Raw genomic sequence first — 27,096 nt, 5'->3', positions numbered from 1 at the left:
CATTCCTCCAGAGCTGTGGTTAGGCAGCCGTTCTCAGCCAAGGGCAATTTGGGAGACTTGGCAATGTCTGGGACATTTTTGGTTGTCACATCAGGGGAATGGGTATTACTGGCATCTAGTGGGTGGACGGCAGGAACGTTGCTAAACATCCTACAGTGCACAAGACAACCCCCCACAACGAAGAATGATCCAGCCCCAAATGTCTACAGTGCCGTGGTAGAGAAATCCTGTGTGAAGGGCACCAGACTTTCCAGGGTCCAGTCCCTGGCCTGCCACTTAGTGCCTGAGTGAGCTTAGCCAAATTGTTTAACCTCTCTTGCCTTCTCTGTATATTGGGGATAAGAATAGTCCCTCTCTTCCAGATTTGTCTATATTGTATTTGTAAAGCACTTTGTCAAGGGCCTGACCAATGTAAGCTCTCAATATATGAAACCATAATTGGGATCATTGCCCTGAGAATCTGGGTGTCAGAGAGCTGGAGGAAGATGTGATCCACAGAGAAAGCAGGGCAACTGGGCTGTTCCCTCAGTGTGGCCTCCCCCAGGGATTGTGACCATAGTCCACAGATAGAAATAGAACCCCCTGGATGTGGTTGACCTCTGATTGGTCAGGAATGGAGGAAAAATGGCTCAGAAGACTGTTTCCATTTTAGGGGCTGAAAAGCAGCTCCCAGGAGACCCTCAGACATGGCAATTTTCCAGGAGCTGAGCGCTAAAGGGTCCTAGAGATCAACAGCTCCAAGCTGTCCATTTTACAGATGGGGAAACTGAAGCCCAGCAAGCAGGCAGGACTTGCTCACACAGCAAGGCAGTGGCAGATGTGAGCTAGAAGCCAGCCTTGGACACACGTGGGTTTCTCCACAGCTCCACTCTAAAGGCCCCTCTCAGGCACAGACCAGTACCCGGTCATATTCACTCTTCCCTCTTTGCTGAGAGGCCCTGGAATCCACCCTACATAGAAAGCAATGTCATAGAAGTATTTCTAAGCGCAGCTTCGATATCAGACAGACCCTGGTTTGTATCCCAGTTTGACCATTACCCTCAATGCCCTTGGGAAGGCCACGTACAATTCCCTGAGCATTATCATATTTTGTTGTTGAAGGGATTAGAGACAGTGTGTTAGGTAGACTAGCACGTTGCTGGTAGAAAGCAAGTCGGTCAAACCTCTGTCATTCAGCAGTTCTACTCCCTTAGATATATCCTTACATGTGGGGAATGAAATAGGTTGGATAATCTTTGCAAATTTGAGAACAATCCAATGTAGCCCAAGAGGGGACTGGTTGAAGGCTCTCTGGGGCATGTGTACAAAGTTCTGACACATGAATTAAAAAGCTTGGGCAGCTCTGTGTGTACTGATTTGTAACAACCTCCAACATACATCATTAAGTGAAGAAGTAAGATCCCGAAGGGTGGGCATAGTGTATGCTACCATGATTGTGGGGAAGAAAGAATACAGATAAATATAAATACTTCTGTATGCACAGCACATCAGTTAGGAAGGCATGCAGCTGCAAGGGACAGAAAATTCAACAAGTGATGGCCTGAACAAACACAAGTCCAGAGCTGGGAGGACCGGTGCTGGCACAACTGCTCAAGGACTCGGGCATCCACCTCCTTCCCACTCCCCCATTCTGAGCATGTGGCTTTGATCCTCCTGCTCTCAAGATGGCTGCTCTGTCACCAGGCATCAAGTCCACATTCCAGGCAGGAGGAAAAAGGAAGGGCAAAAGGAAAATAAAAAGACAAAAATCTTCTCTTCCAGTTGCCTTGTCTTGTGGGGGTGGGAGGGTGTGGAAAAGGATGCCTTGCTTAGGGACTTCCACCTACATTTTACTGTACAGAACTGGGTCCCGTGGCTGCTCCTAGTTGCAAGGGAGTCTAGGAACATGAGTATTTTTATCTGGACACATTGGCACCTGAACAAAATTAGGGTTCTCCTAGGTGGGGAATGGATATTGGGTAGGCAAGCAGGGACTGCCACTCACAGTCCATCACTGGGAGGAGCCATCAGAAAGTGGGAATGGTAATCACCTGGGGGAGGGGGAGGGAAGCTGAATGACAATGGATGGGGACAGAAGAATGATCCCCCTTGTAACTGTATATCCCTTTGTACCTTTCTGATTTCAAACTGTATGCATGTATTACCTTTTCAAAACACCAGTTGGGGTTAAAAATACAATTTTTAAAAAGGCAATGCATACAAAATGCCTGGCACGTAGTAATAAGCACGTAATAAAACCAGCTTTCCATCTTTAATCACTTCGCATCAGATGTAGATTACATTCCCAGCTCTGTCGCAGCTAAGTTTTGTGACTTTGGGCATATTTCTCCCTCTTTCTGTGCTTCCACCTCCTTGGACAAGATACAGATAATATATTCTTTTAGCGGCTGGCAGGAGAATTCCTCCCAGGAGCCCAGTGCAGTTGGGAAGACGGCTTCTCAAGACCTCTTGAAATGCGTGAGCCCCTGTAGGGGGTAGAGGGCTGGGGTCTGGGCTTCCCAGAAAGGGGGTGGGATTGTGCTACAGGAGACAACGAGGGGAATTTGTTGGTGGGAGAAGGGTGAGGGAAGAGAGTTAGCTCTGGGTGGGTGTCCTTTCCAACATGACACCCCTCCCCTAGGGACCCACCAAATACCCCTCACCACTGACTAGAATACAGCCACACAATAATAGTAACAGGTAATGTGTATGGAGCGCCAGGCGCTGTTCTAAGTGCTTTTACATACATTAATTCATTTAACCCTGGCAACAGTCATTGGAAGCAACTACTATTATTATCCCCATCTTCTAGATGTAGAAACTGAGTCGTTAAGTCTGCCAGAATGATGATGAGTTGGGTGGGGTGGGGTTTCTCATGGAAACTGATAGCGGGGGCTGAACCAGGGCCCAGATGGGGTCAGGACACTTGGACTCAGGGGATCGAAGCAGCAAGGATCCAGAGTCTACAAGGCTATGGGATTTTTCAGAGTTCTGGGCAGGTGGATGCAGGATTGACCTTGGAGAATGTGAGGAGTTCATACTGTTCGAGGAAGGCCCGCTCCCAGCTGACAGCTAGTTTTTGTTACATGGCAATCAGTATCCCTGCAAATGTCAGGGCTGTGGGGTGGATGGGGCGAGACCGCAGATGGGATTGTCTGCTGAACACTTCTCCACACTTCCATCTCCACCTCCACCCCCTGGGCTGAGGCCCCATCATCTCTCACCTGGTCTGTTGTGGTATCCTCCTTCCTGGTCTCCCATCTTCCATCCTGCCCACGTTCTCCCTGAAGTCCATTCTCCATTTGCAGCCAGAGGGATCTCGTGAAGACTGTAGTGAGAACATGTCCCTCTTCTGCTTAAAACCCTCCCGTGGCTCCCACCTCGCTCAGAATAGAGTAACAGTTCCTACCACAGCCTACCAGGCCTTCTATGATCCAGCCCCTGCCAATTCCCTGACCTCATCTCTTACCACCCTCCCTCTGGCTCCTTATGCTCCAGCCCCACTGGCCTATTGCTCTTACCTCAGGGCCTTTGCACTTGCTGCTTCTCCTGGTGCTATTCCACTAAGCATCTGTGGCTCCCTCTATCTCTTTATTCAGATCTCTGTTCAAATGTCACCTCCTCAGAGTGGCCTTCCTGGGCCATAGTACCTCTCCTCTGCCATCTAAAGCAGCTCCATCCCCATCCACTACACTATTCCCTTCCTGCTTTATTTTTCTTATCATCATGAGTCAAATTACACTTTTATATGTTCTCTTGTCTCCTCCTTGTTAACTTCCTGACAAGGTAGAGACTTTTTTTTTGTTTGGCTCACTTGGCTCATAAAAGACACTTTACAAACGTATTCTCTCTACCTATACATACATACAGCAGCTTTGTTGAGATATTACGGGGGGGGATGTATAATCACCCATTTAAAATGTACAGTTTGGGTGCCTGGGTGGCTCAGTCGTTGAGCATCTGCCTTCGGCTCGGGTCATGATCCTAGGGTCCTGGGATCGAGCCCCGCATCGGGCTCTCTGCTCAGCGGGAAGTCTGCTTCTCCCTCTTCCTCTGCCTCTCCCCACTGCTCCTACTCTCTATCTTTCTCTCTCTCTCTCTCTCTCTCTGTATCTCTGTGTCTCAAATGAATAAATAAAATCTTTTTAAAAAATAAAATAGGGGCATCTGGGTGGCTCAGTCATTAAGCGTCTGCCTTCGGCTCAAGTCATGATCCCAGGGTCTTGGGATCGAGCCCCACGTCGGGCTCCCTGCTCCGCGGGAAGCCTGCTTCTCCCTCTCCCACTCCCCCTGCTTGTGTTCCCTCTCTCGCTGTGTCTCTCTCTGTCAAATAAATAAAATCTTTAAAAAAAAATAAAGTGTACAATTCCATGCTTTTTAGTACATACAGAGTGTGCAGCCATCACCATAATCAATTTGGAACATTTTTATCACCCCCAAAAAGGAACCCCATCTCCATTAGTAATCACTCCACATTTCCCCACCAGCAGATATCCCTGTTCTAGGCAACCACTAACATTTTTTCTGTCTCTTGGACTTACCTCTTCTGGACATTTCATACAAATGAGTCATATAATATGCAGCCTTTTGCATCTGGCTTCTTCCACTTAGCATAACGTTTTCAGGGTTCATCATGTAGCAGTACTTTGCTTCTTTTTTATGGCTGAATAATTTTCCACTGTAGGGATAGCACACTTCTTTTTTTTTTTTTTTTAAGATTTTATTTATTTATTTATTTATTTATTTGAGAGAGAGAGAGAGAGAGCATGAGAAGGGGGGAAGGTCAGAGGAAGAGGCAGGCTTCCCGCTGAGCAGGGAGCCGGACATGGGACTCGATCCCGGGACTCCAGGACCATGACCTGAGCCAAAGGCAGTCACTTAACCGACTGAGCCACCCAGGCACCCGGGATAGCATACTTCTTGATTCTCCTTCATCACTTGATGGATATTTGGGTTGTTTCCACTTTGGGTTATTATAATGTTGCCATGAACACTTGTATCCAGTTTTTATGTAGACATAGGCTTTTATTTCTCTTGGGTATCAACCTAGGAGTGGAATTGCTGGATCATATGGTAACTCTGTGTCTGACCTTTTGAGGGACTGACAGACTCTTCCAAAGTGGCTGCACCATCTTGGAGTTCTGCATCCTGGCCAACACTTGCTGTTGTCTGGTTTTTTACGCTAGCCATCCTACTGGGTGTGAAGTTCCTGGTGCTTTGGATTTGCATTTCCCTGTGAATCCAATGACGTGCTGTGAGGTGAGGGCTCCATACAGGGGTCAGCTACCCTCTGGGTGACCCTCAGGCTGTTGTCCAGGGCCGGGCAGCCTCCTAGGTCAGGCCAGGCCAGCCCTCCATGCTGACTCAGTTGGCTGGTGGCCAGCTGGGTGGGAAGAGCCCTAGTGGGCGCCAAGCCTGACACCCTGGGCGGGTCTGGGCCACTGACCGGCAGCTGTGGCCCACGTTTCAGGGCTCAGCTCTAGGAACTGTGACATCACTGCGGTTCCCTCACCAGCATCACAGAACTCTGGGAGGGTCTCCCCTCCTTCCTTCTGCTCCCCAGCTTTTGCGGGGGCTGCCGTACCTCCTTTGTCCAGATGAGGAAAGCAAGGCTCAGAGAGGTGATCTCCGGGCCCCCTGCACACCAGCTGAGCCCTGTGCTAACTCTGGGGTCCAAAGTGACTGAGACAAAGGGCCAGCCCAATGGAGCTCACCCTCTAGTGGGAGAGACAGGCAGCACCAAGTAGACAAACATGCAAGATAATTTCAGGAAGGGGTGAGTGCAGTGAAGAAAAACAAAGGGAACGGGATCCAAGTGACACGTGGAGGGGCTGCCAGTTTAGATGGTAGTAAGAGTGCTGGTCACTTTTGCGGTGTTTACTGAGGGTCGGGCGCGGTTCGAAGCACTTTCCAGATCTTACCAGGTGAGGCAGTCAGGGAAGGCCTGTTACAGGAAAGACACATCATGCTCCCGCAACACACACATGCTTTGTGGTCCTTGAATTTAAACCAGAAAAATAAGTAGCCACGTAAATAGCTACATGAGGGTGCTCTGGAAATAGAAGCAGCAAGTGCAAAGGCCCTGAGGTGGAAATGCCTTTGGTAGATTCTAGGAACACTAGGGAGTCCAGTGTGCTGGCCTGGAGTGAGTGAAGGGAGGGTGTAGGAGGTGAAGTCAGCAAAGTTGGAGGAGGCACAGATCAGGGTGCGTGACCTTCCAGGTCGAATAGTGGCAGAACTCAGGTTCTAACACAAGCCTCAGGACTCAGCCCAGCACTCTACCGGGGCCATACTCTTCTATTCTGTCACCCACGCTCTCTACTCCATTCCCAGGAGAAGACATCCTAGGGGTCTGTGGGCCTCCTGCCTAGAGGCTGGGAAGAGGCAATAGGACCCACCTTTCCCTTCCCTGCTCTGGTCCAACATCAGCCTTCACTGAAGCCCCACTCTGCCTCTTCTGCCACTTCCTGGCTATGTGGCCTTAAGCAAGTGATTTTACCTCTCTGTGCCTCAGTCTCCTCCTCTGCCCGAGGAGATAATCCCGGGACCCACCTCAGAAGGTTGGCGTGAGCATTAAAATAAGCGAGGATATATCAAGTGCTTAGACCAGCACCTAGCAGGTACTTGAGAAATTTGGGGATTTTATTATTTTGACTGTTATGATTCCATTTTATTTTTACTTTTGGCCTGTGATGTTTGCAGTTGGCAGGGATGGGGGAGCTGATGGTCAGCATAACTTGGAGGCAGGGGTCACTGTGTCCGGGGGAAGTTGGAGGAGGGAACAGGGAAAGGGTCCAGGGCACAGACCCTGGGGAGGGAGCCAGCCCACCCACCGGGTGGCCAGCCTGGCCCAGATGTCCACTGGGAGGGCCAGGGGTCCTCTGACATTGCAGACCAGACACTAGAGCAATGAGCGAGCGAACCATGAGTGGGTGGGCCTGATGGGCACCTGCTATGTGCCAGGGACTGCGGTAGACCAGAAGGTCGCGCATCAGGGCAGTTCCCTGCCCCCCAACTATCACACCCACTGTCAGCCTTGGCCAAGGACGTCGGACTCCTGCAGTAGCACTGGGCTCCCTGCTCAGAAGGGCCCCACGCTTTGTTTAATACTCTGCTGTCACTGTCTTGAAACTCAATAATTGCTGAACACGGAGCCCCGCATTTTCATTTTGTACAGGGTTCTGCCAACAGTGTATCCAGTCCTGGCTGACAGAAGCTGGGCAGCCCCCCTCTCTGGCCGGAGCCAGCCCTAATGGATCCTTTCTTTCTGATGGAATTTAGGGACATTATTTGATCTAGCTAGCCTCGTCAAGTGCCTCGTGAGTTTTCTCAGGTCAAGAAAAGCGTTTATCCTTTAGAGGAATGGGAAAGCCCAGCAAGTAGGGAGGGGGGGCGGCCCTGATGGTGCATTTGGCAGGGGGAGCTGAGGAGGTCGTGTTACTCTGTCTCCCCTGAGATTTTCAGATAAATCATGCTTCTGACTCCCAGGAGCCCAGAAACTCCTGGAAAGGAAAGGAAGTAACACCCCTGTTTACCACTTTGTGTCAAAAGCTTCCACTGATGTTATTTCACTTAAATGTCACTATTATTAATTATTATTGTTTGCCTTTTTTGAGCAGGATGAAACTGAGACTCCATAAAGCAGGGCTGATTGCTTAAGGTGCCACGGTTAGGGGCGGAAGGGGAGGAGATAGAGAAAGAGAGAAGGGATTGGAGGCACAGGAGAGGAGGGGGCAGCAGAAAGCAGGACGATGGGATGAGTTTCCTGGGCCCTGGGGCACTTTTGTTTTTCTCCATAAAAAATATTTAAACTTATATTTTATAGCTGCATTGGCATAAAGACAAATATAATCATACTACCTATTAAAACATTTTCTGCAGTCTAAAAGTTCATTCCCGGGCCCCTGGGTGGCTCAGTCGTTAAGCATCTGCCTTCGGCTCAGGTCATGATCCCAGGGTCCTGGGATCGAGCCCCACATCGGGCTCCCTGCTCGGCGGGAGGCCTGCTTCTCCCTCTCCCACTCCCCCTGCTTGTGTTCCTGCTCTCGCTATCTCTCTCTCTCTGTCAAATAAATAAATAAAATCTTTAAAAAAATAAAATAAATAAAATAAAAGTTCATTCCCCCCCCTTCTAATTATAAAAGATATGAAAACATTGGGGAGGGGACCCCAGGTATCTGTGAGTTCTAGGCTCAGTGTCTCCTGTGCCTGACGGGGAGAGGCAGGGAGGGAGGAAGAAGGCAGAGGAGGAAGGCAAGGGACTGTATCACATATCAAAGCCATCAGGCCTGTAATGAAAAATGATGGGCACTGTTACCTTTTGCTGCCGTTAATGCAGCTATTTACCCCTAGTAAAGCGACCTTAATTTACAAGGCATTATGACTAACACCAGATGATTATGGCCATTAATATTTATGGTTGACAATCCCAGAAGGGGACCTGGGTGCTAATTGGCACTCCTCTCTGTGTGTCTTTTCTCAATGAGGCTTCCAATTTCTGCTCTGTTCTGGGTTTTAGCCTCTCAGTTTCAAAGGGAAATATTGCGTGGGGCATTTCCTTATTTCTGGCTGATTCTCATTTCATTGCTTTATTTCCTCCGGATTGTGTAAGCAGCCTAGAAACACGCGGATGTGCTGGGGACTCCGACAAAGGGCTGGGTCATGGCTGAGGGGAAGCTGGCTGCGTAAGCTGCAGGGAGAGTCTGCTTTTGCCCAGAGGAAGTGAAGGGGAGGGCGGGCGCTGGGGAATGTGTACATTTGCCCAGAATCAGAGCCCCGCTCAGACACCCACGCCTTCCTCTGTCTCTAATCAAACATTTTCTGGTCTTTTTACATAAGATGGGATCTAAACCAACCCCCCACCCCCAACGCCCCATCTCTGGTTTGGTTGAACACATGGGGGTGTTTGGGGCATCTGCCTTTGGGGGCCAGATTGGAGAAGGCAGATCACACTCCTCCCCCTTCTTGCCTTAGGTTTTGGGGGTGCCGGGAGCTGATGTTGCCTGAGCTGAGAAAGGAGATGTACTTGTCATCTCTGCATTTGAGATGGAAGATCTGTTTACAAATGGCAATGTGTTGCCATGGCCGCCAAGGGCTTCCTTCTGAGAGACGGGGGAGGGTGCCCTGCCTGGGGTCCCTGCGTGGCCCTGCCCACTCACCTCATGCCCCATCGACTGGGGCTGGGTTGCAGTCTCAGAATGCCTTTGGGGCTAGGCAGGCCTGTATGTGAGGGCCCTGGGGTGGAATGGAGCACTGGTATCCCTACCGAAGGGACAGTCGCCAGCCAGCTCTGGTGAATGGCTGCCATGCAGAAAAATGGGTACAGTGTCACCAAGCCTTCTGATTACCTAAGAGACTTGGGAAATTTGGATAATAAGCACATTATCCCAATTATTTTTATTGTTGGCAAAGAAGGCAAATAATACATTTTTTTTAAGAACTGAGTGGGCCAAATAAAACATGTTCATGGGCGGCCCTTTTGGCTGCCATTTTGCAATCTGAGCAGGGCATGTCACTGACAAAATGGCGGCCCACTCAGCATCCTTTTGGGGTCACGAGGGAAGGCAATCCAGAAAGACAGCTTTGTAAGGAGGTGGGACCCAAAATAGACTCAGATTTAGCAACTATAACTGATCAGCCAAATCATGTGTCTCCAAATGATCATTCCCAGATCTACCAGTTGGTGTTGATCCAGGTTTAGGAAAGGAGCACAGGGATTCTGGCCTGCATCTGCCCCCAACTTGCTGAGTGACCTTGGACTATGATCTCCCCTTCTCTGTGCCTTGGTCTCCCCATCTGTATAATGATGGAGTCTTGCTGGTGCTGACTGACTGCCCCCCCCCATGCTTATTCCTGAATGTGTCCACCTGTGTGATACCTGGGAATTTCCCGAGTTGGGGTTTCACTGTCAAGAGTGAGTGTCCTCCATCCCATTCACTTATTCTTTAACATCAGAGTGTTGAACAACTACTGTGGCAGATACTGAACTGGGATGGGGATAAAGAAGTGGGAGGGACAGGCGAGGTCCCTGCCATGTGGGCTTACATCCCACTGGAAGAGGCAGGCAAGATGGAGGAGGTCGTCTGCATTTCTGCTCATCCACATGGCCAGATGGTAGGCTTGACTCATTCCCTGGATTGCTTTAACCAATGTCCATCTTTCTAGACTCAGCTGAGCTATTATACCCTCTAAGGAAGCCTTTCCCAACCAATTCCTGCACCAGTTTCCACCTGGCGCCCCCATGACTCAGGATTTGATTCTGATTGGTCTAAGGCAGGGTTTCTCAACCTTGGCACTGTTAATGTCTGGGTCATTCTGTGTTGTGGGAGCTGTCTTGTGCATTGTAAGACATTTAGCAGCATCCATGGCCTCTATCTAGTAGATGCCAATAGCACCACCCCCACCCCATGCACACACACACACGATTCACAATTATTACAACTAAAAATGTGTTCCCTGGTGTCCCCTGGAGGGAAAAATCACCCCTGGGTAAGAATGCTTGTTTGAGACAATCATGGTGGCCCCATCCCTTTTATCAGTGATGGTTTATGCATGGATATCTGATACTACCCACCAAGTCTGCCAGGAAGTTTCTGGGAAAGTTTTCCTCTATCTCAGGAAATGATAGAATGAGAGGATTTTTTTTTTCCTGCTCTTGGGTCTGGTCATGTCTTCATGTGATGGCTAGAGCAATGGCAGCCACCTTGAGTCCATGAGGTGAACCAGCCTAGGAATGGAACCAATTCTCTGAGGATGGTAGAGAAGATGGTAGAGAACTTGGACCCTTGATGGTATTGTTGAGCTACTTGATGATGGGGTAACCCTATTTCGGGACCTTTTGTTATGTGGGATAATAAATCCCCTGCTTGTTTGAACCTCTTTTAGTAAGCATTTTCTACTTCTTAAACCAAGAGCATCCCTCACTGATACATCATAAGTCATACTTATCCCACATTATCAACTTCCTCATAGAATCCTCTCCTATTCCTCAAAAGAAATTAGGTCCCCCTTATTATTCTGAACTTTTCTTTGGTGACATTCATCCCAGTATATGTCAACATTTTATGTGTCTCCTAAGGCCTGTCTTCCTCTACTAGACTGTGAGCTCCATGAGGACAAGGAGTTTGTTTTACCTGTTCTTCCACTGTACCCAGCTACTAACCCACTGCCTGGCACATAGTAGGCCTTCAATAAATAGTTGTTGCATTAATGAGGTTATGAAATAAATGGGGAGAGGATGGATGGATGGATGGACGGATGGACAGATGGACAGACAGATGGAGACACAAAAGGGTGTGTCTTTGCAGGTCTGCCTGTGCACGTTGGTGGGAAATTCTTTCCAACCCATAAACTCCAGGGCTGACCCTAAAGCTTCAGAAGAAGGGAGAGCCTTTCATTTCATTTAGTGCCGAGGAGAGAAAGTCTGTGAAATTACATTATGCAAATGCTTCACAAGGCAGAAACCTTGTCTTCCTTGAACCCCAACATCAGGGTTATTTGAGAAGTGGTTACAGAGTCCATGGTGCATAGCAATACACCAGGCATTAGCAGGATGGAGTCCAGAAAAACAGCCCCAGTCTAGCCTAGAATCCCTGGCAGGTGGGTCCCTAAGAAAGATGTTTGGCTTTGTTCAAATGAAATCTGATGAAATGTGGAGAATCACTCTATCAGCAGCAGATAGGGATGCCCTGGCTGAAGCCTCCACCAGGACAGTGAAGGTCACAGCAAGGGGGACCTTGGGCAAGTCACTTCCTCTTTCTGAGCCTCCGTTTCTTTGCCTGGTTAATGGGGGTGATGATGTCCCTTGCACACAGCAAGGCTGTTGCATGGCTTCCATGAAATATCACAAACAGAGCACCTGGACATGGAGTAATGCCCAGTCATCATACTGGGTTCCTTTTCTCGTCCCTGGTTGGAATATCTGGGAGGGTTGCCTGGAAGAGGTGCCCTGCAGATTCTCATTCCTCTAGGAGCAAGCCCTCAGGTGAATCCTTGGGGCTTGGGGTTGGAATCCTTCCCGAGAAATGCAGGACGACCGCACGGGACTGCCCATGCTGGGGACGTTTGCTCATTTGTGTGTTCCCCCTTCTAAAACTCTGTTGTCATGGAAATGCATCTCTTGGTCTCTTTAAAAACTGGTTTGGTTGGGATATAATTCACATGGCATAAAATTCCCCTGTTTAAAATGTATAATTCAATAGTTTTTAATGGAGTCACAGGGTTGCCCAGCCATCACCACAATCTAATTTTAGAGCATTTTTATCACCCCAAAAAGAAACCCCGTACCCATTAGCTGTCATTCCCCATTCCCACTTTGCCTCAGCCCCTGGCAACCACTGATTTACTTTCTGTCTCTATAGATTGGCTTTTTCTGGACATTTCATATCAATGGAATCGCGCATTGTGTGGCCTTTTGTGTCTGGCTGCTTTGCCTCAGCATCGTGTTATCGAGGTTCCTCCATGTTGTAGTGTGTGTCAGCGCTTTATCCCTTTTCATGGCAGGATCCTATTCCATAATATGGGCAGACCACAATTCATCTATTCTTCATCCCTGGATGGACATTTGGATTGCCCCACTTTTCAGCGATAATGAATAATGCTCTTAGGAACAGTCATTTACAAGTTTTTCTGTGGACATACGATTTTGTGTGGCTATCTTGGGTACATGCCCAGGAGTGGAATTGCTGGGTCAGAGGGCAACTCTGTTTAACATTTTGAGAAACTGCTCTCTTAGTCTTCCCCCCCACCCCCCCAAGATTATATAGTAGAATTCAGGCCAGAGCTGTCCTTGGGGCTCAGGCTTTTACCACCTAGCTGCGGTTTCCAAGGTCTCTTTCTCTACCCGAAGATTCTAAGTGATGCCCAGCCCACAGTAAGATGTTGTGGATGCAGATCCCGCCCTTGCCACTTCCAGGCTGTGTGATCTCAGGTAGGCAATTAAACCTCTCTGAACCTCACCTGCAAAATGAGGACAAATGCCATTCCTGGCATGACATGGATATGTCATGACAGTCAAAATCAGGGAATGTATGTGAGGATTATTTGTAAAAGCTGAAAAGAGCTGCAGAGATGTTGTTTATTCATCCAACATGTTATGTATCGAGGGCCTACTATTTGCCAAACATTATGTTATGTGACGGGCATGGAGGTGTGACCAAGGCAGACAAAGTACATGCCCTGCGAGATTTTACCTTCTGGTCTTTTCAGTCGCAGCTTGTGGCCAATGGCTCTAGAGTCTTAAGCAAACCATGCTGCTTTTTCAGGCCTCAGTTTACCCTCTGTAAAATGAGTCAGCCTGATCCATCCAGGTACGGTCGAGTCTCTGCTTCTCCGCTCAGGAACATGGGCATGAACGTACCATACAATGTAGATTTCCAAACTCCAGGCAGCATCTTTGGGGGACAATGAGGGTGGGCTCTCCCTAGATGCTCAGAATAGTCAAAGATAATCTGTCCAGGATGAGCACGTGGACGGGAATGAGCTACCTTCCCCCTCACCTCCACGTCTCTGGGCCTCAATGACACAATCATCCCCGTGCAGCAACCGGCCTCATTGGCATGATTCCATCACATCTGCTGGTCCTTTCCTATAACAGAACCCAGCCTGGTGGTCCAGACCTGGCTGCCAGGCCACAGCTGAGAAAGGGGCCCCCCAGGAGTGTGTGTTCCTCACGAAGAACAAAGATGTAGGCAGCAGCCTAAAATAGACGTGGAAAAACAGTGCTTTTTGTTTTCTCTCTGGAAGGATGACTGAGAGATCCGCCACAGGGGACCCAGAACGTCCGTATTGAAAACACTGTTATTATAAGACAGGCAGGAGAGAGCTGGGAGCCGAGGGTGCTGGTGGGAGATAGCAGCACTCTCACCCCTTACGCACTCCACCCTGGGGTTAGGTCCTGAGAGAACCTTGAGCCAGACTTGATATCAAGGCTGATTCTCACTCGCCCATCCCCACCTCACTGCTAACTGTGATCATGTCTCTTCCCTTGCTCCAAAATCTTCTGTAGCTCCCCGTTACCCTCAGAAGTTGAAGTGATTTATCAAGATATTAAGGGCCCTTCAGGTTCTGGTCCCAAAGGACTTTGCTGGCTTCTTCCCACGCCAGACTACATACTGGCAGTCCTTCACCTCGCCGACATTTTCACACCTCTGGGCTCTTGTTTCTCCAGTGCCTTCACCTAGAATGCCTGGATGAGTCCAGAAACTCAGTTCTGATTGAAGCAAACCTGTCGCTACGCTCTACTCCTTCCATCCCAAACCAAAGACCTGAAAGACCTCAGATTCGAGGCCCGGATTATAAGCACAGACTCCTGGAGGCTGTATGTGGCCACATAAATGAATGCAGAGGGCCACATAGGGCCTGTGAAAGGCCGGAACGCTCAGGCCTGGTCGAAACAGGTGACCACTACTCAGCCCCATCCGGTCACTGTTAACATAGGCACGAATGTGGAGCTTGATCTTCCAGTTTTTCAAGAGAAGTGGAAAAGTGGCATTTTAAAGTGCAATCTCCCAAATTTTATAAATGTTAGCAACTAATTCAGTTTTTTCAAAAACACTATTTAGACAAAACAAAACATATCTGTGGGCCATATTCAATTTATAAGTCACTAGTTTTCAATTTCCCTCTCCTTGTTACCAATGGAAGAAACTAAGTCACGATCTGTGTATATATAGGTGTATATATTTGGCCATATCCCTGGGGCTGGATTAGGGGCTTTCTCCTAGGCCGGTCTTGATGATAACTCTCTGAGACGTGTGTAGAGACCTAAAGGGAGTGAGGCAGTCAGGCTGTGGCTACCTGGGGGCAGAATTGTCCCGGCAGATAGAACAAGTGCAAAAGCCCTGGGGCAGGAAGTGCCTGATATGTTCAAGGTACAGCAGAAGGCTAGTGAGCTAGAGTGGAGTAAGAGAGGGGAGAGCGGAAGGAGATGAGGCTAAAGAGATAACCAAGTTCAGCTCTTCCATAGGGCCCAGAGGACCCTGAATTTAATTCAGAATGAACAACTGAGAGGACAAATTGATGAACGAATGAGTGAGTGAGTGAATGAATGAATGAATGAATGAATTACAAACTGTTTTCACTGGCATATTCATATTTGCTGTGGGGGTGTGGGAGTGGCTGATTGGTCATGTTCTGAAGTCTTCAGAATTATCCTGGAAGATAGATCTGTGGTTAACATCCCAAGCTGCCTTCAGTCTTCAGCTGTTGTAATGGTGCTTGGTTAGAAGCCTCAGATGGAGAGGGGTCTTTGTGAAAGTGGGTATGTATGAGAGAGACAGACAAACCAAGAGGAACCAAGGCAAGAAAAGCTGGCACTCACCAAAATAACCCTCAAGTCAAGTACCCTCATCCCAGCAAGCCAGAGATATCAGGCCTCCATGGGCGGACTCTGAGCTCACCAACATGCCCACGAGACTTCCTTATCACCAAGTCCTCACGACCCCCGCAGCAACCCCCAGTGAACCCGCTGGTGATGGCGTGTGGCAAGCCTGCCACTGTCCTTGGCCACACTCGGCCATGAGACTATTTTCTGCCTCGATTCAGGCGCTGGCATCCCAGCTGCCGGCAAGCGAGTCGGGTGGGGTTGCCATGGCGACCCTCGGGCATGGATTCCCAGAGATGCTCCCTGCATCCTCCAAGCCTGCCATTCTGATTGCTGGGGGAGAGCGTGACTCACCGTTAAATATATCACGGCCGTCCCAAATTGGCTGCTCAGCCCCAGCAGCCGGATGTGGGGACAGGCAGCATCTGGGGGGGTGTGGGGTTGGGAGGCTGAGAGGTACGACCTTCTGTGTATCTTTGGAGCTTTCCGCTCTCATCACTCTCAGCTGATGCCTTCACCAATCCCCCTCCTCGGGTCTCCTGCCTTTCCCAATCTGTCTGGGTTTCGATCCCAGCTCTGTCACTTGCTAGCCATGTGACCTTGAACAAGAACATTCTGTTCTCTGGGACTCAAAGTCCTCATCTGTAAAATGGGGGTGATGTGAGTGCCCACTGTCAAGAAATGCAGAGGGTCTGAGATTTTATTTTGCTTACAAGCTAATGGGTGAGCCTGCCTGTTTCATGGGAGCTGGCAGAAAACACGAGACTCTTGGGTCAGAGACAAAGGGCTTTATTACTCACAGCATAGCAGGTGGCATGAGTTCATGTTCACATGGGTTCTCTCTGCTCCTAAGTTTCATGGGGACACTGCAAAACAGCTCATATAGATGCCTCACCACCTGGATTTGCCACAACTAGGGATCCTCAAGCTTAGGAAACCCCCAGTCTTATAAAGGGGCTCCTGGCAAACCTGCCCAGCCTTTGCCCTGGAGAGAGATATTCTTTATTACACTGGTCAGGAAACAACTCTGCCCTCTGCTGCAAAGGGAGATACAGTTGTTCTCTTCTAAGGCTGTTTGCTATACGACAGTCTTGAGAAGATCATCCAGAACAAAGCTCTCCATGTCTCTTGCTCAGAAGACATGCAGACTTCAATGGGGCGCCTGGGTGGCTCAGTCGTTAAGCGTCTGCCTTCGGCTCAGGTCATGATCCCAGGGTCCTGGGATCGAGCCCCGCATTGGGCTCCCTGCTCCGCGGGAAGCCTTCTTCTCCCTCTCCCACTCCCCCTGCTTGTGTTCCTGCTCTCGCTGTGTCTCTCTCTGTCAAATAAATAAATTAAATCTTTAAAAAAATAAATAAAACGGCTTTATTGGGGAATAATTTTTATACCATAAAACCCATTCATTTTAAGTGTGTAATTCAATATTTTTTAGTAAATTTACAGAGTCGTGCAGCCATCACTATAATCCAATTTCAGAACATCTCCAAAAGAAACCTTATGCCTATATCCATTCACTCCCCATTCCCGCTCCCCAGCACCTCCAATCTATGTTCTGTCTCTGTGGATTTGCCTCTTCTGGACTTCTCATAGAAATGGGGTCCTATGGTATGTGGCCCTTTGTGTCCGGCTTCTTTCACTCAGCATCATGTTCTGCAGGTTCAGCCGTGCTGTAGAGTGTATCGTAGTTTACTGCTTCTTATTGTGGAGTAGTATTGTCCAGACAGACCACGGTTTGCATCCAGTCACCTTCACTAGGTTCCTGAAAGAATTCTCCAAGATAATGTTGATGAAGGCTTTCAGGGCACTGTCAGTTAGGGAGAGGGCAATGACTGTCAGTCGCTCAGAACCCTCTATTTGTGTTTCTTGGGCATTGTCCTGTTGTCATGGGCCTCTTGGGAGTTCTAGCTAACTGAAAATCAGAGAGAGGGACAGTTTGGCAGACAGAGTTTTAGAGACTTTTTGAATCACATGACAAACCCACTTCCATGGAGCCAGGCCAAGCCCTAGAAAAAGAGGCATTCACAGAGATTTTATAGGCTGCCTTCCTCCACCTCTTCCCAGTTTCATCTCCATGGCAGCCCCACACAATCATTAAAAGAGCAGAAGGAAAGGTTTCTGGTGCTTTCCTATACAGTGGCCTTGTTTCCTTGGATATTCCAAATAGGATGATAGCTACCAGATAATTCCATGAAAAATATCTAAAATCCTGAATTAAGGGAAATCATCTAGTCTCCACCTTTGTCCCCTTCACCCCTGATCACAGAGGATCTAGAGGTGTGTTTGGTTGATGGAGGATTCTATCTCAAATAGGGAAGAGCCCAAGACTATTCTTAACTATTCCAGTTATGAGATTGGGGAGACATTGGGTGGGGGGGGGCAGGCGGTCAGCAGATGAAGTTTTGCAGCCTGATTTATTAGCCTTTCTTCAAATGACAGGCCCTTCTGTTATTAAAATCCTACATCTGGATCTGGGGTTCCTGTAAGACCCAGGAATTCCTTCCAGTTTGGGAAGGTTACCTATTACTGTGTAATAAGCCACCTCCAAAATGTAGTGGCTTGAAACAAAATCATTTTATTTACGCAGCATGTGCAAGGCCGGGGGGGGGGGGGGTAGTTCATTTCTGCTCCACACAGGATGTCCGCTGGGGTAGCTCAACTGGGGCTTGCCTGCATGACATAGTGTCATTCCTGGTGGTCTGTTCCTCTCCGTGGGGTAGCTTGAGCTTCCTCAGCATGGCAACTGGGTTCCAAGCGTGGTCATCCCAAGATACAGGAAGTAAGAGATGCCAGATTCTCAAAGTTTGGGCCCTGAAATTGGCACCACGTTGTTTCTGCCATAGTCTACTGAACAAGCAATTACAGAGCCCAAATTCAAGAGGAAGGGGCATAAAGCTTGCCTCTTGATGGAGGAGTGGTGAGCAATGTGTTTTAAGACCCACGTGGCTGGGAAGTTTTATCAGTAGGTCGAGAGGTTTTGGAGGAAAATGCTGCCCAGGACTATTAAACCATAAGGGCCCATCCCAGAACAAGACATTCCTTACCATTTCATATTGGCCAAAGTTGGTTTGGGCCAAATTTTATCTTGCCTCACAGGCCAAGCCTGAAGCAAGACCCTACCCTGCCGGTTCTATGCCCCCAGGCCAGTGTCCATGCTCCCCACCCCCAAGGAGCCATGTACTTGGAAATCCAGGATTTCTTGCCCAGCCTTGGGTCACAGTGTCTTCTCAGAACAGGGAAGACCCACACGGGGGTTGGGACAGTGCACAGGTGGTTGCTGTAGGCCCCTAAGCCCCTGCTTTAATGGAATCCAGAGAAGGCTTTCCAAACGCAATTTCCCTTGCCTTTCACCAAAGCTTGTAGGAGAAAATGGCCAGAGCAGTCTGGATATCTTCCAGGAACACACCAACAGTGAGTCGTAACCCCAGCCCGAACTCAGAGTGCTGCAGGACTGGCTGGCTTTGCCGTTTGGATGACCTAGAGTTCTTATTTTTTCAGGCTCTGGTCAGCAGGCCTGTGCTTATCTGCATGGGCTGTCTTAGCAGCGGATTGCCTGCACCAGGGTCCTTTGAGGATCTTGTCTTGGATTTGGGGAGAGAAGACCAGGGTTTGAGTGCCGACTTCTCCTTTTAGTGGCTGTGGGACATCAAGCAAGGCATTTCACTTCTCTGAGCCTTGGTTTCCTTTTCTTGCCGGCAGGGATCGAATTCAAGGATGTCTTGAGGTTTGAGTAGACAATGTACCTAATGCAGTCCACAGTGCCTCATCCCATAATAGCTGCTTAGTTAATGGTAACTACCATCATGAATGATTATTTTCTGCATAATAATGAGTTTTTTGGAAATGGGAGCCACCCCAAGGGAAGCCAACTTTACATAAGATCTCATCTGCTATTTACAAAGACATAATCCCTAGTTCCCCTTTGCTTCCTTGTAAACCACGCATTTGGAGATGGATTTCGCTCTACAAATTTTACCTTGAGCTCCAGAAAGTTCTCATTGTGTTTGTTGGACTGTCTTGAGGAAGCAGAGTGTGTTTTGCCTCCGGTCACAAAAACACAGTGACCGGAACTGCTGCACGGATTCGGACATGTGGCCAGCAGGTAAACCACCCGACCCCAGTGGAGAGCTGGGTTTGCATTTCTTGGAGAGAAAGATCCATTAGGCATTTCAGAACCTGTTGCCCCAGTCAGAGCCCTGTGGAGTTCATCTGGAGACCTGGAATCCACACGTTTGTTCTTCCAACAAATCTTTATTTAGTATCTACTGTACACCAGCCCCTTGCTAGGCACTGAGGATATAACTGTCGAGAAGAGGACCAAGACCCCACAGTTCATGAAGCTTGTGTTCTAGAAGGGAGGGAAGAACAATAAACAATAAGATTAAATACATAATATCTACCCAAAGACGTAATATGTTAGAAGTAGGGGTATAGGTATTAATCGGGGCAGGTGCCATTTGAAATAGAGGGGTCAAGGAAAGCTGTTTTGGGAATGTGACACTTGAGCAGAGACCTGAAAGGTGAAGAAAAGAGAGAGGCATAGGAGAATAGCAAGTGCAAAGGACCTGAGGCAGGAGAGCGCCTAGTATGTTTCAAGAGCAGCAAGAAGGCCAGTGTGGCTGGAACGGAGTGAGGCAAAGGAGGAGTGGAGAGAGGTAGGCCAAAGAGGTGAGGGGCCAGGCCATACAGGGCCTCATGGCCATTGTTAGGGCTACGGCTTTGGTTCTGAGTACACTGGGAAACATGGGGGTGTTTTGAACAAAAAAAGAGTTAAATGATGTGGCTTGGGTTCTAGAAGACCCCTCTGGAGGAATGTGGAAAATGGAGTGTGTTTTATTGTGCGGAGGTGATTGTGTTCCTCCGGAACGAAAGGGTGGCGGCCTGGCCTGCAGGCTATCTGAGCGGAGAGGTGGGCATGTGTGTGTCAGATAATGCTTGGAGGCAGATCTGACGGGTCTCGCCGAGCCTAGAGATATTCTGTGATTCCCTGTTGCTGGTGGCTCTCACGCTTCCCCTGTCACCAGGCTAAGCAGGACAGCTGGCTAGACATCTGGTCTCTGCCCACCTGGCAAGAAGGGGCCTCTCGGTGCCCTGGGACCAAGACCCCAAGTGAGGCCTGCCCTGGTTTCCTCCAGGTAGTGTCTCCGAGAGAGCCCTGGACTGGAAAACCCTACCGTTTGTGACATTCCCCCGCCATGTGACCTTAGCCAAGTCCCTTTCCCACTGTGGATCTCAGCTTTCCTGTCTGGAAAATGGGAAATATGAAGCCAACCCTGTAGCCTCCTAGAATAGTAGTGAGAATCAAGTGAGATGAAGGTTGGACATGAGCTTTGAAGGCAGCAGAGGGTGACATTCATATCGGGTCAAGGTCTTCTACATGATTAGTAGGGCCATTTGATCATTTCCACTGGGAAACTTTGACCTTGGTTCAGGTCAGGCCACGGCCACGGCTAATCAGCATCTCTCACTTTGATGTAGTGGCTCAAAGGTCTGGGACTCGGATTTGGACAGAACTGGTAGAGCTTCTGGCTCCATACTGTGAGGGGCTGTTTCCAGAAGAGGCAGCTAAAAAACCAACACGCAGTCCCCCCAGTCTGTAGCAAGACCAGCCTTAGAAGCTGGGAATTCCCTTTGCCCACATTCAGCAGGACCCACATTCCCAGTGGCAGGCCTGGCCCTGCCTCTGCACCCTGGTGAAGTCATCACGGTCCCCTAGGAGCAGCTAAATGTGGAACTGTGGATTTGCTCTTCCTCTCCTCTGAGCCTCTCTGCTCTCTCCCTGAAGAGAACTGGGACAGGATCCCCTCAGACCAAGAGAAGCCTGGGACGCTGCTATTTTTTGAGGCTCCTGGAATATTAATTTGTTTAAAAACAAACAAAACCAGGGGCACCTGGGTGGCTCAGTTGGTTAAGCGTCTGCCTTCGGCTCAGGTCATGATCCCAGGGTCCTGAGATCGAGCCCCACATCGGGCTCCCTGCTCGGTGGAGAGCCTGCTTCTCCCTCTCCCTCTGCCTGCCTCTCTGCCTACTTGTGCTCTCTCTATATCTGTCAAATAAATAAATAAAATCTTAAAAACAAACAAACAAAACCAAAAAAGAAGACATCCCTAAAATTATGGTACACTTAAAATATTAAATTGAACAAATTCATGCTTTTGACCCACCATTACAATGGAATATAAGTGTGAGGCGCACAAGATTACCACGGGATTTGTATTATTTATCTATCTATCTATATATATATATTTAAGATTTTATTTATTTATTTGAGAAGGAGAGAGTGAGCAAGAGACAGAGAGAAGGAGCAGGGGGGAGGGGCAGAGGAAGAGGGAGAAGTAGACTCCCCGCCGAGCAGGGAGCCTGACATGGGGCTTGATCCCGAGATTCCGGGATCATGACCTGAGCTGAACGCAGATGCTTCACCGACTGAGCCATCCGGGTGCCCTTTATACATATATTTATATTTGAGATTCATGGTGTTCTCTCAAAGCGAGCCAGTGGGAGGATGCCAGGGTGGTGTGGTGTGATGAACTTCATCCCCGTCACCGTGTCCCTGTTTGTTTGGGTAACCCATTTAGAGATAAGGTCAAAATCCTAAAAATATTGGGATGTCAGTTTTTTGAATAGGTGATATATTTTCCGAGTATAAAAGGCACAGAGTTCAAAAGAGCACACAGTGAAAAGTCCTTCTCCTGCCCCTGTTCCCAGTCCTCCCATCCAGAGGCAGCCACTGTTCCCGATTTCTTCTGACCCCTTCCAGAAATAATTTATCCATATATAAGCAAATCCAAATCCCTCTATGTGTATAGTCTTTTTTCCTTGTTTTATTGAAAAGGGAACTGGCTATACATAATGTTCTCATCTTGCTTTGTTTGCTAACCACAGATCTTGGGAATTATGCCCTATTTTTGCATATTGAGCCACCTTGTTCTCTTTCACAGCTGCTTCATATGTCTTTGTGTGGATGGCCCACTGTTGATTTAACTGTTCCCCCTGTTGGTGGACACTGAGGTTGTTTCCAAACTTTCTAATCTAGTAAACAGTGGTGCAGTGAGCAACCTTATGTCCATATCATGAAAACTCTTGTTTAAGACCCTTAGGGATTGTGAGGTCTGAGAGGAATGGCCCCTCTTTTCCACACTCCCAATCCCTTCCAGGAAGCTGAGGTTTGATTAAGGATAGCATCACAAAATGGGGGAAGAACATCCCAGGCAGAGGGGACTGCCGTGCAAAGGCCCTGGGGCAGAAATGAGCTCAATACAGTAGGAGAACAGCAGGAAAGCCATTGTGGCTGGAGTGGAGCATGTGAGGGGATGAGTAGCATGAGATGAGGGAGTAGCATCTCCCTAGGAGATGAAGTTAAAGAGGCCATGGGGCGGGGGGCACACTAGTGGGCCATGGTGAGGGGGGAGTCAGTAAATGCAGCCACATCTATGACAACGGAAAAGACATCACGTTCCAGGAGATAGGCATGGCCCTCTCCTGACCTCTGGTTACTGGAGAGACTGGGGGCCCCTTAGACCTTTCCCCAAGGTCACCCACAGAAAGGAAAGAGCCACAGCCTCTGTGGCAGCACAGAAGAGGCCTTAGTAGACTTGGCTCTGGCCCAACCCACTGCCCACGCTGGCCTGGGCCGCGCACACTTTAGGAAGGATGAGAACTTACGGGGGGCTGGAATGGAGCTGAGCATATCCCACTGCTCTAGCCACCCTAGAACGCTCTTTGCTCCATCTTTTGGTGGTTAAGCCCCTGTCAGTCTCAGCTCAAAGATCACCTTCTCAGGCCACTAAATATGAAGTTACCTTCCCGTCTTAGCCCTCGAGCACCTACCCACCCCACCCATGTCCTTACTGTTTAGAGCCCAATGCAGGACTCGATCCCAGGACCCTGGGATCATGATCTGAGCCAAAGGTGGACACTTAACTTAAGACTGAGCCACCCAGGCGCCCATAAAAAAATAAAATCTTAAAAAAAAAAATCCTCTGTCCTTTTATTCACTGAGGGTTGTCAGTCTCCCCTCCCACCTGTTAGCTCAGGAAGGGGGTGTTGCCAGCCGGGTTCAGTTCAGTCCTGTGCCCCCAAGTAATTTTTAAAGAGACCTTGAAGAAGGAGCTGGAGTTATCGTGGGCAAGAGGGATAGGGAGAGAGCATGGCCCATGCATGGCCCCTTGGAACAGCCTAGGTCGAGAGAGGGAGACAGAACACAGGTTGGGTGGGGGGCCAGGAAGGTGGGGGAGAAGAGAGGAGCCAGATTCTGCAGGGCTGTAGAGCCACAGTCAGGAGTCTGGATTTATCCTGAAGGCACTGGGGAGCCATAGAGATCTCTAAAGCAGAGAAGTGACAGGATCAGATCTGCAGAAAGACACTTGGGATTCTCTGGCAGGCGGGGTTAGAGGAGGCCCCGGGTGGGAACTGAGCCAATCAAAATATCATTGCCTTTCTCAGGTCAGACAGACTCTCTCTCTCCCTCCCCTTCTTCCTCCCTTTTTCCCTCCCCCTCTCCTTCTTTCTCTCTCTCCCCCTCCCTTCTTTTTCTCTTCTCTCTCTCCTTCTCCCCCTCCCTCCCCACCTCTCCCCCCTCTCACTGGCCCTGGCACCCTTCCTGTGGCACCGCTCATTATTTTAATTCATCCCTGGGATCTGTTCTACTAACCTGACATCTTGCTTACAGAAACCAAGAGAGGAGTTGGCTGGGGCCTAGGAAGGGAAGTTGCCCAGGTTGGCAGGAAGGTTTGCAGGGCCCTATCCCTGGTTTGGGGTCTGGCTTAGCAAATAAGACCTGTCACTTACTCGGGCCAGCTGCCACTCTCTGAAGCCCTTTCCTAATCTAGAAAATGGGGGTATTAATAGTCCTTCTCTAATAGGGTTTTGTGAGGTTTAAGTGGGTTAACACAGTGCTTTTCAAACCAAGGGTCAAAAAAGCAATTTAGTGAGTCACAACCACCATTGAAAAAACAAGAACAAAAAATACCCAAGTGCGTTATCATAGTAAGAATCTACGTTGCACGGAGTGTTTATGTCAGGGAGGGGTACTCTCTGGGTTCTTTTGTGAACGTCTCTCTTAACCTGGCTCCTCTTCTGGAAGGCTTGAAATCTGCAATTAAAGTATGTAGAGATGTTCATACAGTAGGTGCTCAAACTGTGGTTGCTGATATTTTCTTGCAGAAGCAAGGAAAGATTTTCTGTTTATTTCACTGCACTGTTGGTGGTTTTGTCCCTTTTATACGTGGGGAGACTGAGGCTCAGAAAAAGAAGAGGCTGTCCCAAGGCCACTCCACCACGCTGAGCTGCGAACCTTGGCCTGACCTGGCCTGAGGACCACCCGCCCTCCTGGAAGCAGGACTCAGGACAGAGGCTGGTGGGGAGATGCCTCTGGGGCTGGGCCACCCTTGGCTGAACCCCAGAGGTAGCACAGACCCCTCGCCCAGTGATCTTGCCTCTACAGTTACTGAGGGAAACCCTAGAGGGAAAAAGGCTGTGGTTTTTCGGCTTCCTGCTGGGCTTTCCAGAAGCCAACAAGTCTGGAAGAGTTCCCTATATGGGGCAGGGGAAGATGGGGCAGCTGGTGCAGGGTCCGCAGACGGCAGGGACTATCCAGAGGATTCTACGAGGCCATGACCGAGACCAAGCCCTTAGCTGAGAGCTGAGAGGCAGGAGGCCTGGTGTGTTCTGTCACCAACAGGGCTGTGTGCCTGGGGGCTAGTCCTCTCCCCTCACTGGGCTTCAGATTCCACATCTGTACAATGGGCATGCTGGCTGTGACTAGGAGGCTCACCACTCCGATGTCTCACAAATGTTCCCATGAATCTATGATTCTCATTCTGAGAAGTCTCCTCAACTTCCCCACCGGGGAAGGTCTTATGTATTTATTCATCCAACAGACATTTATTCGGCACCTACTCTATACCAGAGAGCTGGGGATACATAGGGGATCAAGAGAGACACAGTCCCTGCCCCGTCATGGAAACTACATTCTAGTGTACGAGACAATTAACAAGTCAAGAAGGAAATGACTAAGTGCTTTGAAAGCTGGGAAAGACGGTCTTGGGATAGCATGTGAGGGGGCTACTTCACCAAGGTGGTCAGGAAGGCCTCTCTGTGGAGGTGACATCCAAGCTGATACGTGAAGGATGAGAAGGAATGAGCCCTGCAGAGATCCAGGGGAGGAGCAGTCCAGCCAATGAGGACTGCAAGTGCAAAGGGCCTGAGGCTGGAGCGAGTTTGGGGTGTCAGAGGAGCACAAGGGGGCCAGTGTGGCTGAAACAGTGTGAGTGATGGGGTCAAGATGAGGTGGGAGAGGTGGTCAGGCCCAGCTCAGGTAGGGCCTTGAGGTCATGGTGAGGCTCCTGGACTTTTATTCCAGGTGCAGTGGGATGCCACCAGGAGCTCTGAGCAGGATGGTGATGGAATCGATGTACGTTTTACAAAGATCATTCTGAGAACAGATGGTGGGGGAGGGTGCAGGGACACCAGTGAGGAGGCCAGCGCAACAGTCCTTTCGGGGTATGTCTGTGACCTGGAGTTGGTGTTGGTGAGGTGAGGAGAAGTGATCAGACTCCAGATCGGTTTTGAAGGTGGAGCCCACAGGACTTGCTGATGGACAGGGAGCAGTCGGGGAGGGCACTCGGGTTTGTGGCCTGAGGATCTGGGAGGAGGGAGCTGCCATGTGCCCAAACAGGAAAAACCCAGTAAGGAGCGGGTGGTAGGAGATCAAGAACTCCACTTGACCTTGTTTTCTGGTTCTCTTTTGTTTTTTCTAAGTAGGCTCCACACCCAACGTGGGGCTCGAACTCATGACCCTGAGATCAAGAGTCACATACTTCTCCCACTGTGCCAGCCGGGTGCCCTTCCACTTGACCTTGTTAAGTTTGACAAGCCCATGGGACATCCAAGTGTCCAAACAAATCTCTTCCCACCCAGCCAGGCCCCACCAGCCTAGACGGTGGGTGGAGGGGAGCCTGCCTTGTGGCAGAGATGAATTCCCATGACCCAGTTTTGTCTGCCGTGGCTATCTGGGTCACCTAGACTACAGGTCCTCACCCCTCAGAGCCTATCCTACCTCAGGCCTTGTCCTTCTCAGTTCTGGGGACCCTGCTGCCCCCAAGGACACTGAAGGAGGGAAACCAGAACATTCTTCTTCCACTGGCCCCTCTATGAACCCTGAATTTCTCTGCCTCTTTACGTTTGCTCTTTTGCTGTGCCCTCTGCCTGGGATTCCCCTGTGTCACTCTCACGTATCCAAATTCTTTCCATCCTTTTATGCCTAGAAGCCTCCAAGAAACCTTCCCTGGGGACGCCTTGGTGGCTCAGTCGTTAAGCTTCTGCCTTCGGCTCAGGTCATGGTCCCAGGTTCCTGGGATCGAGCCCCGCATCAGGCTCCCTGCTCTGCCGGAAGCCTGCTTCTCCTTCTCCCACTCCCCCTGCTTGTGTTCCCTCTCTCACTGTCTCTCTCTCTCTCTCTGTCAAATACATAAATAAAAATCTTAAAAAAAAAAACAACCTTCCCTGGTTTCCAATAGAATAATGGGAACCATATTTTGAATGCCCACTATGTGCCAAGCTCTGTAAAAAGTAATTTTTTTTTAAAGATTTTATTTATTTATTTGAGACAGAGAGAATGAGAGAGACAGAGAGCACATGAGAGGGGGGAGGGTCAGAGGGAGAAGCGGGCTCCCTGCCGAGCAGGGAGCCCGATGAGGGACTCGATCCTGGGACTCCAGGATCATGACCTGAGCCGAAGGCAGTCGCTTAACCAACTGAGCCACCCAGGCACCCTGTAAAAAGTAATTTAACTTGCT

At 49.3% G+C, this 27,096-nt stretch overlaps 1 protein-coding gene and 1 long non-coding RNA gene across 40 annotated transcripts in view; one reads left to right on the top strand and one right to left on the bottom strand.

The window, feature by feature from the left end:
• Window positions 1-27,096, bottom strand: part of LOC123851878 (uncharacterized) — a 128,879-nt gene that overhangs the window by 6,012 nt on the left and 95,771 nt on the right. For 36 of the 39 annotated variants that reach the window (XR_010405883.1, XR_010405884.1, XR_010405887.1 and 33 more), the window contains one exon: window positions 16,651-19,646. This is a non-coding gene — a long non-coding RNA (uncharacterized LOC123851878). Of the gene's footprint in view, window positions 1-16,481; window positions 16,620-16,650; window positions 19,647-27,096 lie in introns of those variants that run through there. The other 3 variants (XR_010405879.1, XR_010405881.1, XR_010405877.1) reach the window with 3 other exon arrangements.
• Window positions 1-27,096, top strand: part of KCNB1 (potassium voltage-gated channel subfamily B member 1) — a 100,744-nt gene that overhangs the window by 34,066 nt on the left and 39,582 nt on the right. The gene's annotated exons all lie outside the window — the stretch shown is intronic.

The sequence above is a fragment of the Mirounga angustirostris genome, unplaced genomic scaffold (assembly GCF_029215605.1).
Source record: "Mirounga angustirostris isolate CCGP_5_RB_7025 unplaced genomic scaffold, mMirAng1.0.hap1 SCAF_10, whole genome shotgun sequence".
NCBI classification, from domain to species: domain Eukaryota; kingdom Metazoa; phylum Chordata; class Mammalia; order Carnivora; family Phocidae; genus Mirounga; species Mirounga angustirostris.
The sequence above is the reverse complement of the archived record's forward strand: the minus strand, read 5'-3'. Positions and strand labels throughout refer to the sequence as shown.